We start from the raw sequence: 11,018 nt of genomic DNA, 5'->3' as shown, positions 1-11,018 counted from the left end.
GAGTCACGTGTGCATCTTAAAAAAAAAAACGCTTTTCTTATCTTAATACACACCCACACGCATGCAGATACCCTCACATACCAAAACCATAATTCACACTCGAGGGTGCAATCACACCGAGTGTGTTTTAAGTGGTTTATTTGAGCTCTCGAAGGTTTATGTGCCTACTTTTGTTTGCTTGGGTAAGTGAGAACAATACTGCGTGAGACCTGGGTCAAAACATGACAGCACTGTGGTCACAGTCATGTAAGCACATTTAAAGGGACACTTCACCTCAGAGTGAAATCTGTTTTTTCTGGCCAGTAAAACTGTTTAGGTGTGACTCGGCCAGTTTGCCGTTATCAGTAGATGTCGACCTTCCAAACCCAGTCACGGCATGGCTGCCTCTCCCTGAGCTCGGCTCTGCTGGAGGAGGGAGTTTTTCCTTCCCACTGTCACCAAGAGCTTGCTCATGTGAGGGGTCGCTTGGTTGTTGGTGTTTCTTTGTAGTATTGTAGAGCATTATGGAATTTATGGAATAAAAGGAACTTAAGAAATAATTCGATTCATGTGAAAAACAAAAATGAACTACAAGTATCACATTTGATTTGCTGTGTAAGTAATGAAGTCGCTAACCTCATTCTGAACAACACCTCATGATACCTCATCTGCAGCTACAACATGCTCTTCATTTTCTTATTTACATGTTTTATCGGCTGTTTGCTTTGTATGGACAGCAAAGGAAGACTTTACCTGGCTTCCTCTTTTTGCCGTCCCAATCAGAAGCCTTTCTTGAGGCTGAAGATTTTGATGTTCAACTGATCAATATCCACACAACAGTTTTCTTGTCAAGTGGAAAAGATGTTTCACTGATTTCTGGAGAGTGGAATCATTGGTCACCTGATTCATTTCATTATTAGAGTTATGTCATTATGATTGAAGGACACTGATTGGCTAAATTTAGTTGCACCTCAACATTGACTACAATTTTGTACTGAATTGTTATGTATGCTGGATATTTAAGATAAATATAAATAAGTAGCCATTACCTAGTTATTAGACAACTTATAGCTAACAACTTGCAATTAGCTATATAATAAATTAGCTAATAGCCTCAGAGTAAAGCGTTGCATTATTATTAATCTCTGAATCTCCTCCACAGCCTGTCTCCCTCCCCTCACCCATAAGGCTGCCCCTGCCTGAGCCTGGTTCTGCCAGAGGTTTCTTCCTGTTAAAAGGGAGTTTTCTTTCCCACTTTTGCCAAGCTGTCACCTGATTCTTGGGGTTTTCTCTCCATTGTTGTAGGACCTTTACCTTGCAACAATATGTTTCTTAAGGAAATTGTTGTTGTGATTTGTTGATATATAAAAAAGACTGAAAAACTCAACTAAATTACATGCAAAGTCCGCGGCCACGTACATCTTTTAAATACAGTCTATGGTTTCACTGAGGCTTGGTTAGATTTATGTTAACAATCTCTCTTTGCTAGTAATTACAAGGGAATGCATTGGAACATTTCATCCTTATTTCAGGAAAGTAGTTTCTGGCAGGGAACTAGCTGCTTCATTCATGCTTCACCCTCACTATTCATCAGCTGTCTGCCTACCAGCTGGCTGGTCGTACAGCGGGGATTTTACTGTATAAGCATTAACTGTTATGACACAGTCATGCCAACTCCATTTGCTGCCACAGCTCAAAGCTGCTGCTCTCGCTGATTTCTAGTAATGTTCCCGTGTGTGTTTATACAAGACTGAATGTCTTCTGCCATTTACCATAATTCTGTGATGTAACAATCTGTCTCAGACTGAACTGTGGCTGTTATTCTGGGAATTTCCAATCAATTCGATAACTCAAATGTCAGTTAGACGACGTCCCAGGCAGTATGGTGAGCACATACTTTTTTCCTTTTGGCTCTGCCCCAATAAAGAGGGGTTTTTTCACAGTATTACCTAATGTCTCGGAGAAACTGAGGATGTCCACGCACAGATATACAAACAAGCTTCATTATACTAAGCCGACTTTGTCAGTCTCCATCAGAGAGTGTGGGAGACAGTCTGAAGAGTTTTGTTCCCCGTGGACCGCAGAAAAGAGGGAGATGGAGAGGGTTGGGGGGTGGAGCGGTGATGAAAACCAGCGACAAATAGGAAATGGCAAGGATGGAGGGGCAAGTGCAACGGAGAGGGTACATTACATAATTTGTGTTCCCTCTTCTGTCTTTCTCCCTATTCGCTGTCTGATTAGTGTGACCTTGGTGCAGCCGCAGCTCACCTGCTCCTGTTGAACTCTGGGTAATGAAGCCAGCGTTTACAAATTGAGAAATAAACACCTGGCTCCCTGGGAATGGTAATAAGCTCTCTCTCTTGCTCTCTATCTTTATCTCTGCTCCATGCCCATTCACATTTCTGTCCTCCTCCCTTTATCCTCCTCCTTTATCTCGCTCTCTCACTTACATTTCGCTCCCCTTTTCTCTTCCATTTCCTCTCCGCCTTCCTCCTCCTCCTCCTCCCTCTCTCTATCTGATTCAGCAAGGAGTCTAAACTACCCAGATTTCCAGTTTACCTTCTGATTAAGGAGTGAGTTGAGCGTTTCTATTCCCTCTGTCTCCCTCCTCCGTTCCATCCCTCATTCATGTGCTGCCACGGTAACTAGCCTATTATCTGACAGTTCCACTCCACTGACCTGCCCAATAACAGCTTTCACATCCCTATAAATGCCCTGGAGAGAGCAGGAGAGAGAGAGGAAGACACAAGAAGGGGGAAAAGGTTGTGTGTGTGTGTGTGTGTGTGTGTGTGTGTGTGTGTGTGTGTGTGTGTGTGTGTGTGTGTGTGTGTGTGTGCGCATCAACGTATAAACCCTGGAGATTGCTCCGTGTTATAAACATTTACACCGGGCTAACAGATCATCTCCGAGATCCGGGATTGGTCCAACTCCCCCCGCCCGCCCCCCCGGCGAATTGAAAGCCCAAGATTAGCGAGATGATAGCTTTTCAGATTGGTGAGGAAACAGAGAAATGAGTTTCACCGACTGAGTTTACGGAGGATAGATTGGGACAGTTAAACGGTGGATAAATTGATGGTTCCCTCATTGTCTCTCCGACAGTATAGTGGCTAAATCTATTAACCATCAGCAACCCATCTTGGCGGCGATAGAAAGGAGATACAACAGACGAGAAGAGCAGGGGACCATGAAGGAAAGGTTTGAACAGGAAAAGTAAAAATACTTGAGGAGGGATAAGGAAGGTTAGAATAATAGAAGGCATGCTGTTAAAAGATATTTGACACTATTATTTACTGTATTTTTTTAATGCACATATAAATACAAATATATTCATGACACATATACACATTAAAATGTGTATGGCTCTGTGAGGCTGTACTACAGTTATTTTGGTTCTAAATATTACAGGTTATATAATTTAATACCTAAACAAATGTTCAAATACCTCAGATTTGTGGGAGATTTGTTGCATTACATACATAAAAACTACACAACTACTGCATCACAAATACAAAGGGTGAAAGAGAGATTTTTCCCACCTCTGCATATCCCTAGTCTTTTGATGACTATGAAGCAGAAACTTCTAAGTTAAACCATACGGTGGCCCTGAAAGGTCAAACTTAAGAAAACGCTAGCAAATAGCACAAAACACAAGTGAAGTTGAATAAAACAGAAGAGAAATAGAAACAACAATACACCAAAAGGGCAGAAAAACACAACAGAAGTCATTATGCTACCAAATTTATGAACTACAATTCCCAGCACCACAGTGAACTGGATCACCAGTTTATGTGCGTGTACTCACCCACTACTTCATGTTACCTTCAGAACGGGCTCCATTCTTCACGGCACAGCTTCAACAAGGTGCTGGAAGCATTATTCCGAGATTTTGGTCCATACTGAGGTCATAGCATCACACAGTTGCTGTGTTACAGTTAGCGTGAACTCATTCTCATGGTCAAGAAACCTGTTTGAAATTATTTGAGCTTTGTGGCATGTTATAAAGCTGGAAGCAGCCATCAGAAGATCAGTACACAGTGGACATGGTCAGCAACAACACTCAGGTAGGTTGTGGTCTTTAAACGATGCTCAGTTGGTAATAAAGGGCTAAAATTGACAGAGAAACTATCCCCCACACCATTACACCACACTGATCTAAAGCACGACGGATCCCTGCTTTTGTTTGTTTTTTCCTCCAATTTTGATCCTACCATCCAAATGTCAGAGGAGAAATCTCATGAGACTAGAGAACATTTCCAGTTTTCTTTTGTCCAGTTTTGGTGAGCTCTAGGCTGATTGTAATGGAGCGTGTAAGAACTCTGATAAGGTCTTTTTCTCAGTAGCTAGAGTATGCTGTGATGTAATGGATTTCTGTTTGATAACAGTTATCTTTTAATTTAGGTTTATATTAAAAGTATTGTTATCCTACACTTAAATATCACACAGTTTATTTTTTACTAGCAGAGAGTAGAAAACAAGAGTTTGTCTTACACACTACTGCACATACAGTACTGTACTATTCAAACCCAACACGCACAACTAATCCTTCTTGGAAAATTAACTACATCAAGTCCTTGTCACATTAGAAAGCTGATAAATTACATTTGATAAAAGTCTTTTCTTTAGACTGGGTCAATACGCTGTCTGTGTAGTTGAGTGTGTGTGTTTCTGTGCAACACATCAAAGTCAGGGAGTTTGAAAGGAAACACTAGAGGATGAATTTAATGAGTCCATTAAACAGAGTGATTAAACAGAGTGACAGTCAAATGATGAGGATGGTTTTAATAAAAGTTATCTTCCTAATCCCACAATCTGTAACTATCTGCTCCAACTTGCTTAAGTCCACATAAGGTCTGGATTTATAGTTTTGCTATGAATCTGCAGTAACGTGAAAGAAGCCCCATCATGACTACCCCCACTGCCCAACCTATAAAGACACCGTGGAAAAACCAGAACTAGAACTACTGCCTTGCAGTCTCGTGACAACCAGTCAAACACAACTATCTGGATTTTAAAGGGGATTTAATAGGTGGTCACAAAAGATTAGTGTCACCGATTCAAAATCCAACCAAATATGGTCACAATTTCCCATTTTCTTACTGAGATATGGCATTTTTTTTCACACCTATATGTTTTTTTTTTACTTTTTATGTTTCCTATAGATTCAAAATTTATGATTAAAATGCCAAACACACATTTCATTTGATCTCTCTGTGCCCTCTGTTATTAGATAACATAATGCATAAACATAATGGAACTGATTCGTTTTATCATTTTTAATTTAACTATTATTTAACCAAAGAGTACCCTGAGATTAGGATGTCTTTTTCAAGGGAGACCTGCAACACCATTACAATGTTGCAAGATAAAAGTCAATGATGTAAATGTACATGTACATTGTAAATGGATGGAAAATCCTACCCACTCCATTGCAGTATCACTTTCTCCCGAGGGTTTCTGAAGACAGTGGTGTGTGTGTGTGTGTGTGTGGTGTGTGGACCCGAGGAAGAGAAGGAGAGCAGAGATCACGATGTCTGGGATGTTTTTGAGACGCTCTGAGATGAAAAAGGTGAGAAGGGCCACAGGAATGGTTTCCCATGATCCCGCCTGACCTGACCTGGGCTCGACTGGTGGTGATGGTGCGTGCGTGAGTGTGTGAGCATGTTGGGTGGTGCTAGCTTTTCGTCCGACTCACTACTGTAAACAGCGTTACTTCTGGGCAGAGGGTAGAATCCACTTTAAAAATAAAGTGTCTTTTCCCACATCTGCACACATTATGTGGACACCGCTGAGGCGACGTCTGTTTTCAGCTTCAGAGCATTAGAGCATCATCAGTCAAACACCAAAACATTCACAGTTCAGGAGCGCCCAATCTAATCTGTGACCGTGTGCATGTGTGCGCATTTGAGTGTGTTAAAGAGGCAATGATAGCTCAGCGAGGATAATAAACCCTGAACCAATCACATATCAGTTTCATCAGGGGAGTTTCCAACATCCCTCGCTCTAATTGGTTATCATGTAATCCAGTGTCCCTAAAGACCTGCCTGTCTTTCTAGCCATCCTTTGCTCCCTCTTTCTCACTCTCACCATCTCTCCTTCTGCTGAGCTGTCGGTGCAGCTCACTTCATCCCACTTTTCTAAACCGTCCTCCACATTTCCCCAATTTCAGTTAAACTTTTACAGCGATTTCATTTCTCTTCCCCCATTCCTACCTTCTCGAGAGCGTGAGAGGAAAAAAACGGCACCCTTCACTGTTCTTTCCCATTTTTCTCCTCCTTGATGTCACTTTCCATGCATTGATCTGCTCCCATCAATGTTTCTCCCCCATCTTTTCCATATATTACGCTTCCTCACTCCCCCCCCCCCTCTCTTTAGGGGGAGTCATTGAGTGTGTAATCGCTTGGTTACGGTGTGTCAGTCTGCGTCTGAACCCACCATCTGTCCTCTGGGCTTGCGTCTGGGGCTGCAGACACACACTCTCTCTCTCACACACACACACGCACACATACACACAAACAGTGCAAATATACAGACTCACACCGTCGAGCCAAGCTCATTCACACCACAATATGATGACAGCTGTATCACCCACCTATTGACATGAGCTGTCAGAGGGGCAGTGAGTAACATAACACATTATGACATATCCCACACACCCAGGTGGCGACTCCAGTGTACACACATTGTGATGGGTTAGAATTGTTCTTCAGTTATGGCCTAACCTCATTTTGGTACATGGCTATAATTTGATTAAAGGATTAGGACATGTGAGGCATGAGGCCAGAAATATTTACATGTTCCCTGTTCTGAATAGGTGGTGTCCACCGTTTGCTGACTTGCAGGTTAGGATATGAACACCATTAAAGTCAGCAGTGACCTTGGAAGCTATAGTTAAGCTAGAAGCTTACATTTTTAATCAGTGAGACAGATTTTTTTTTAGTTACAGTTGTATTATTTGGGCTGATCATTCAATGAGAGGGGGTTTCACTCCCATCCAGACTGTAAAAGTGCTCGAGCTTTGACGTAATAGTGGCAATAAAGATATGAATAATAATAACAACAGTTATAACAATAATGTGTTTTTAAGTTGTCTCTTCTTATGAACATTCAAAAAACTTATGAATAAAAGCAAAGAGAGACTTATCATCAGAAGTTAGAAGCTGTTAGTTATTGTTCATCAATGTTTTATATGTGGTGTGTGTGTCTTCATGTCTACATGGAAAAGAAGTACCAGGGGAATAAAGAAATGAAAGATGAAAAATTGATGAGCAAACTAAAATCAGTGGAAATCCACCTGCAGCTGCAATCAAGCTGTATAAAAGAAGCAGTAGTACCAGTAAGCAGAGCTACAGAGGCGTCCTCCTTAAACGATGCCATAGACAGCCTAGCGCTAAAAAAACAGATGGCCAAGCAGTTTGGATTTGGCCCAGTGTTTATCAATGGAAATCAGAGTATCTGTGAGAGCTCAGACGGTGTGAAGGACGTCGCGTAAGTGAAAAACCAAGGATTGCTCCACAGCACAACACTTATCACAAAGGCAACATGAAGCTGGCTAAAGAACTTTAAAAGAAGACCATTTGCTTTTTAGAAGTAATGCAAATTCTGTAATGGGATATTACACAGAGTTGTAATCAACAACTGGTCCCATGAAACTACTTCATAGTTCAGTTTTTTAAGTAATAATTTACTTTGTTTGCAGATGGAGTTTAAAACTTTAATAGATATCTCCTTGCTACTGCTAAATGGAAATGCTTGGGATCACTGGTTCACCCCCCGTACTCGTATTAGTAGCAACACTGACTGGCAGTTTACTTTATGCATCTCCATACAAATCCTTGCATGGACCAGTAACCACTAACATACTGAGTCAGAGTCAGCCACAACACCACTCAAAGCTAATTCATAATTAGCTTATATTGTCTTATCTTGCTTCTCTGAACAGGAAGCCTGTTTTGTGGAGCAATTTATACTTCACCCAAACATTATTGTGAAACCTCCACCAGTTGTTGAGGCTACTATAATTAGTTACCTGGATGGTATATAAGGAGTTAGATAATTATTGATTTTTTTTTGTTTTATTTTGAAAAGAAACACAAACATTTCCCCCCACATAGCAAGACGTATAACCTTTGATTAGGACATCATCAACTTAGCTCAAAACTATGACATTTTGCAACAAATGATTTTACTTTGCAACAGGTCAGTAACATGATTCGGGTATAAAAAAGAGCATCTTAGAGAGTTTCAGACTGGCAGGGATTCACCATTAACAGGCAGAAGGAATCCTTTTAGGAGTTTAGGGATAACTCGCTCATCACTGGGGCAAAGGTTACAGAGGTACTGAGAAAACTCTTCAGTGGTCCGTCCCCTGGGGTGGATAAGATTTGCCCCAGGCTGTGGATGTCGTAGGGCTGTTTTTGTTGACCCGCCTGTGCAACATTGTGTGGAAGTCATGGACAGCATCAAAAATGTCTTTTGGTCTCAAACTATTCATTGATTTGTAAACCAACAGAGGAATTCAGGTAGGGAAAGCCAGGTCACTCAACACATCGGAAACTCATGTAAAGGTAAAGTGATCCAACTTCTGGTCTTCGTTACTCTACAGATGAAAAAAAAAATCAGGCTGATTTAAGTATGCACAATGTGTCTGTGTGATAATCACTCATTATTTGCAGTCATTTCAATTGCTTTTTGAATAAGTGAGGCATTACCAGGCTGTGGATTCCATCCTTTTGTGCATTTTCTGCCACTTATTCCTGCAGCCGATCCCAGGGCGAGAGGTGGTGTAGAGCCTGGACTGATCGACAGTCAGATGTTGGACAAGCATTCGTACTCACATCCAATTCAAGATCATAAACATTCTTGTCCTTGGATTGCAGGAGGCATCTAGAGTACTTAGAAAGAACCCACACAGGGCCAGCCAGAGCATGCACAGAAGGGCACCAGCCAGCAGATTTGAACCCAGGACGTTCTTGCTGTGAGGCAACAGTGCCAACCACTGTGCTCTCTGCCTGCTAGAACCATCAGCAGAAACCCCAGAGACATCATCTCACCGAACGTGTGCGTGTGCTGACTTTGTGTTTCAGATTAGAAAAGGCTTGTCAGTATGTACTAGCGTGGTTGTAGATATAGTGTTAAAGAAGTGGGCCAACACGGCTGTTTCAACAACAAAAACAGTGAAAGAACAAAAGAGAAGAAAAGATGAGAGAAAACACTATAAATTTCCATCCACTGCACAGTGAGGCAAGCTGAGAATATGTGCATAACAAACCAATTATACCTCATCACAGCTGCATGGAAGTAAAAAGGCATCAGTGCATGAAATAGTCTGTTATGATAAGAATTAAAATAGTTTATCACCATCAGATCTGGAATAGTGTGGTGTGATAAGAACTAAACAGCCAGAATATGAATGCGGTACACAACTGCATCCTTTGATACATGCCGCAGGTTTCACATCAGTGGAAACACCAGCCAGCGAGGCCCATTTAGAACACTTAAAACAGCGCTTTGATCACATTAGTTCAGAAGAAAAAGGCACAACTTTTACTGTTTAGTTTCCAAACTAATATCTCAGGCTGAAATTTGTCAGTGTTTAATTCAGCATTCAGCCCGAGTCCCTTTTTTAGTTGCACCAGAAAAGCAACAGAAACAGGAAACTGCGCGGGGACAGTGTGAACAATAAATCCTCATTCTCTGCAGGGTTTTCTAAATTTGACCCTCGTGGCAGTTCAAACGAGGTTTTTAGTATCACATACTCACTTTGGCTCGCATTTAGAGTCCACTGAAGCCACTGTTAGTCCGGTCTGATCAGAGTGGCCATTTGCTTTGGAGGTGAAAGCTACAACAACAACACAATTTTCCAGAGCCAAAATTCAAGCAGTTAAAGTCATATTTTAGAGACAGATAATAAACCCTCAGCGTTATATTAAATAAATATATTTAATGTGAGGTACGTAGCTTGTTTTTTACAACAGATAGTTTGATTTTAGTTGCTTGTTACTTATATTCAGAGCAATTGATACAAAATCTGACAAAAGAAGAATACTTGGAGTGATTTTAATCAACCTGTGAATAAATTACACAGAACAAAGGTCAAACGATCCACAGCGAAACTTGAAGTATATTCACAACCCCACTACTGTACTTATTTTTTATACTGGGACTTTCTGTTTTAGCTTCTTGTTCTTGTTCACCTTCTCTTTCTGACTTTCTTCTGATTGGCTGCCCCTCCTAGCAAAAAGCAGGTGGGCGGGGCTTCTGCACTCACAGAACAGCAATATACTCACATCAATCTACAATCTACAGTTAGACACTTCTGACACTTTAGGAACTTCATCTTTTTTTGGCATAAGCTGCTTGAACAGAAGACAAATAGTGACATCTTCCCTGAGAGGGCCGCCTCGTACAGGAGGTGCAAGGAGCACAGCGGTACAGAGGAGAGGGTGCTGGGTAATTTATGCTGACATCGAATCGCCGTCATACTGAAAATCAGTGTGAGAGACACATTAGATGTGTGTGTGTTTGTGTGCGACTGTGCGTGATAGATGGCTCCTCTCGTCCTGACAGATGCTGTAGAATCACTCAGCCACGCCAGCCCGGCTGGTTACTGGGGGCAACCCTGTAAATCTGACATTATGGGCTGTTGACAGGAGAAACGGTTGTTATCATAACCCGTAGTGAGTTACAGAAAGCACACATCCCTCAAGTTTTCAGTATGGTCGGGATATAGCGTTACGCACGCTCAAAGAGTCTGAAAATGAGAGAACGATGGAGAAATCGTTTGAGTTTACAGCTCAGTAGCATATAAAGGTGCGCGAGGTTCAACAAGGTGTGCAAATGTGTGCGTGGAGGGGTTTGAAAGAAATTATGTCTGTATGTTTTATATCTAAGCAAGACGGCTTTGATAGAGTGAAGTGATGAGTGTGGGAAACCTTGAGACGAGCAGGTCACAGGAAACAAGATATCTTACCTGCCCCTCGCTAATCCTCACCATGAAATTACCTATACACACACTCATACATGCACACACACTCGTACAT

The sequence above is a fragment of the Haplochromis burtoni genome, unplaced genomic scaffold (genome assembly GCF_018398535.1).
Source record: "Haplochromis burtoni strain Fernald_Lab_line unplaced genomic scaffold, NCSU_Asbu1 Contig_253, whole genome shotgun sequence".
NCBI classification, from domain to species: Eukaryota; Metazoa; Chordata; class Actinopteri; order Cichliformes; family Cichlidae; genus Haplochromis; species Haplochromis burtoni.
The sequence above is the reverse complement of the archived record's forward strand: the minus strand, read 5'-3'. Positions refer to the sequence as shown.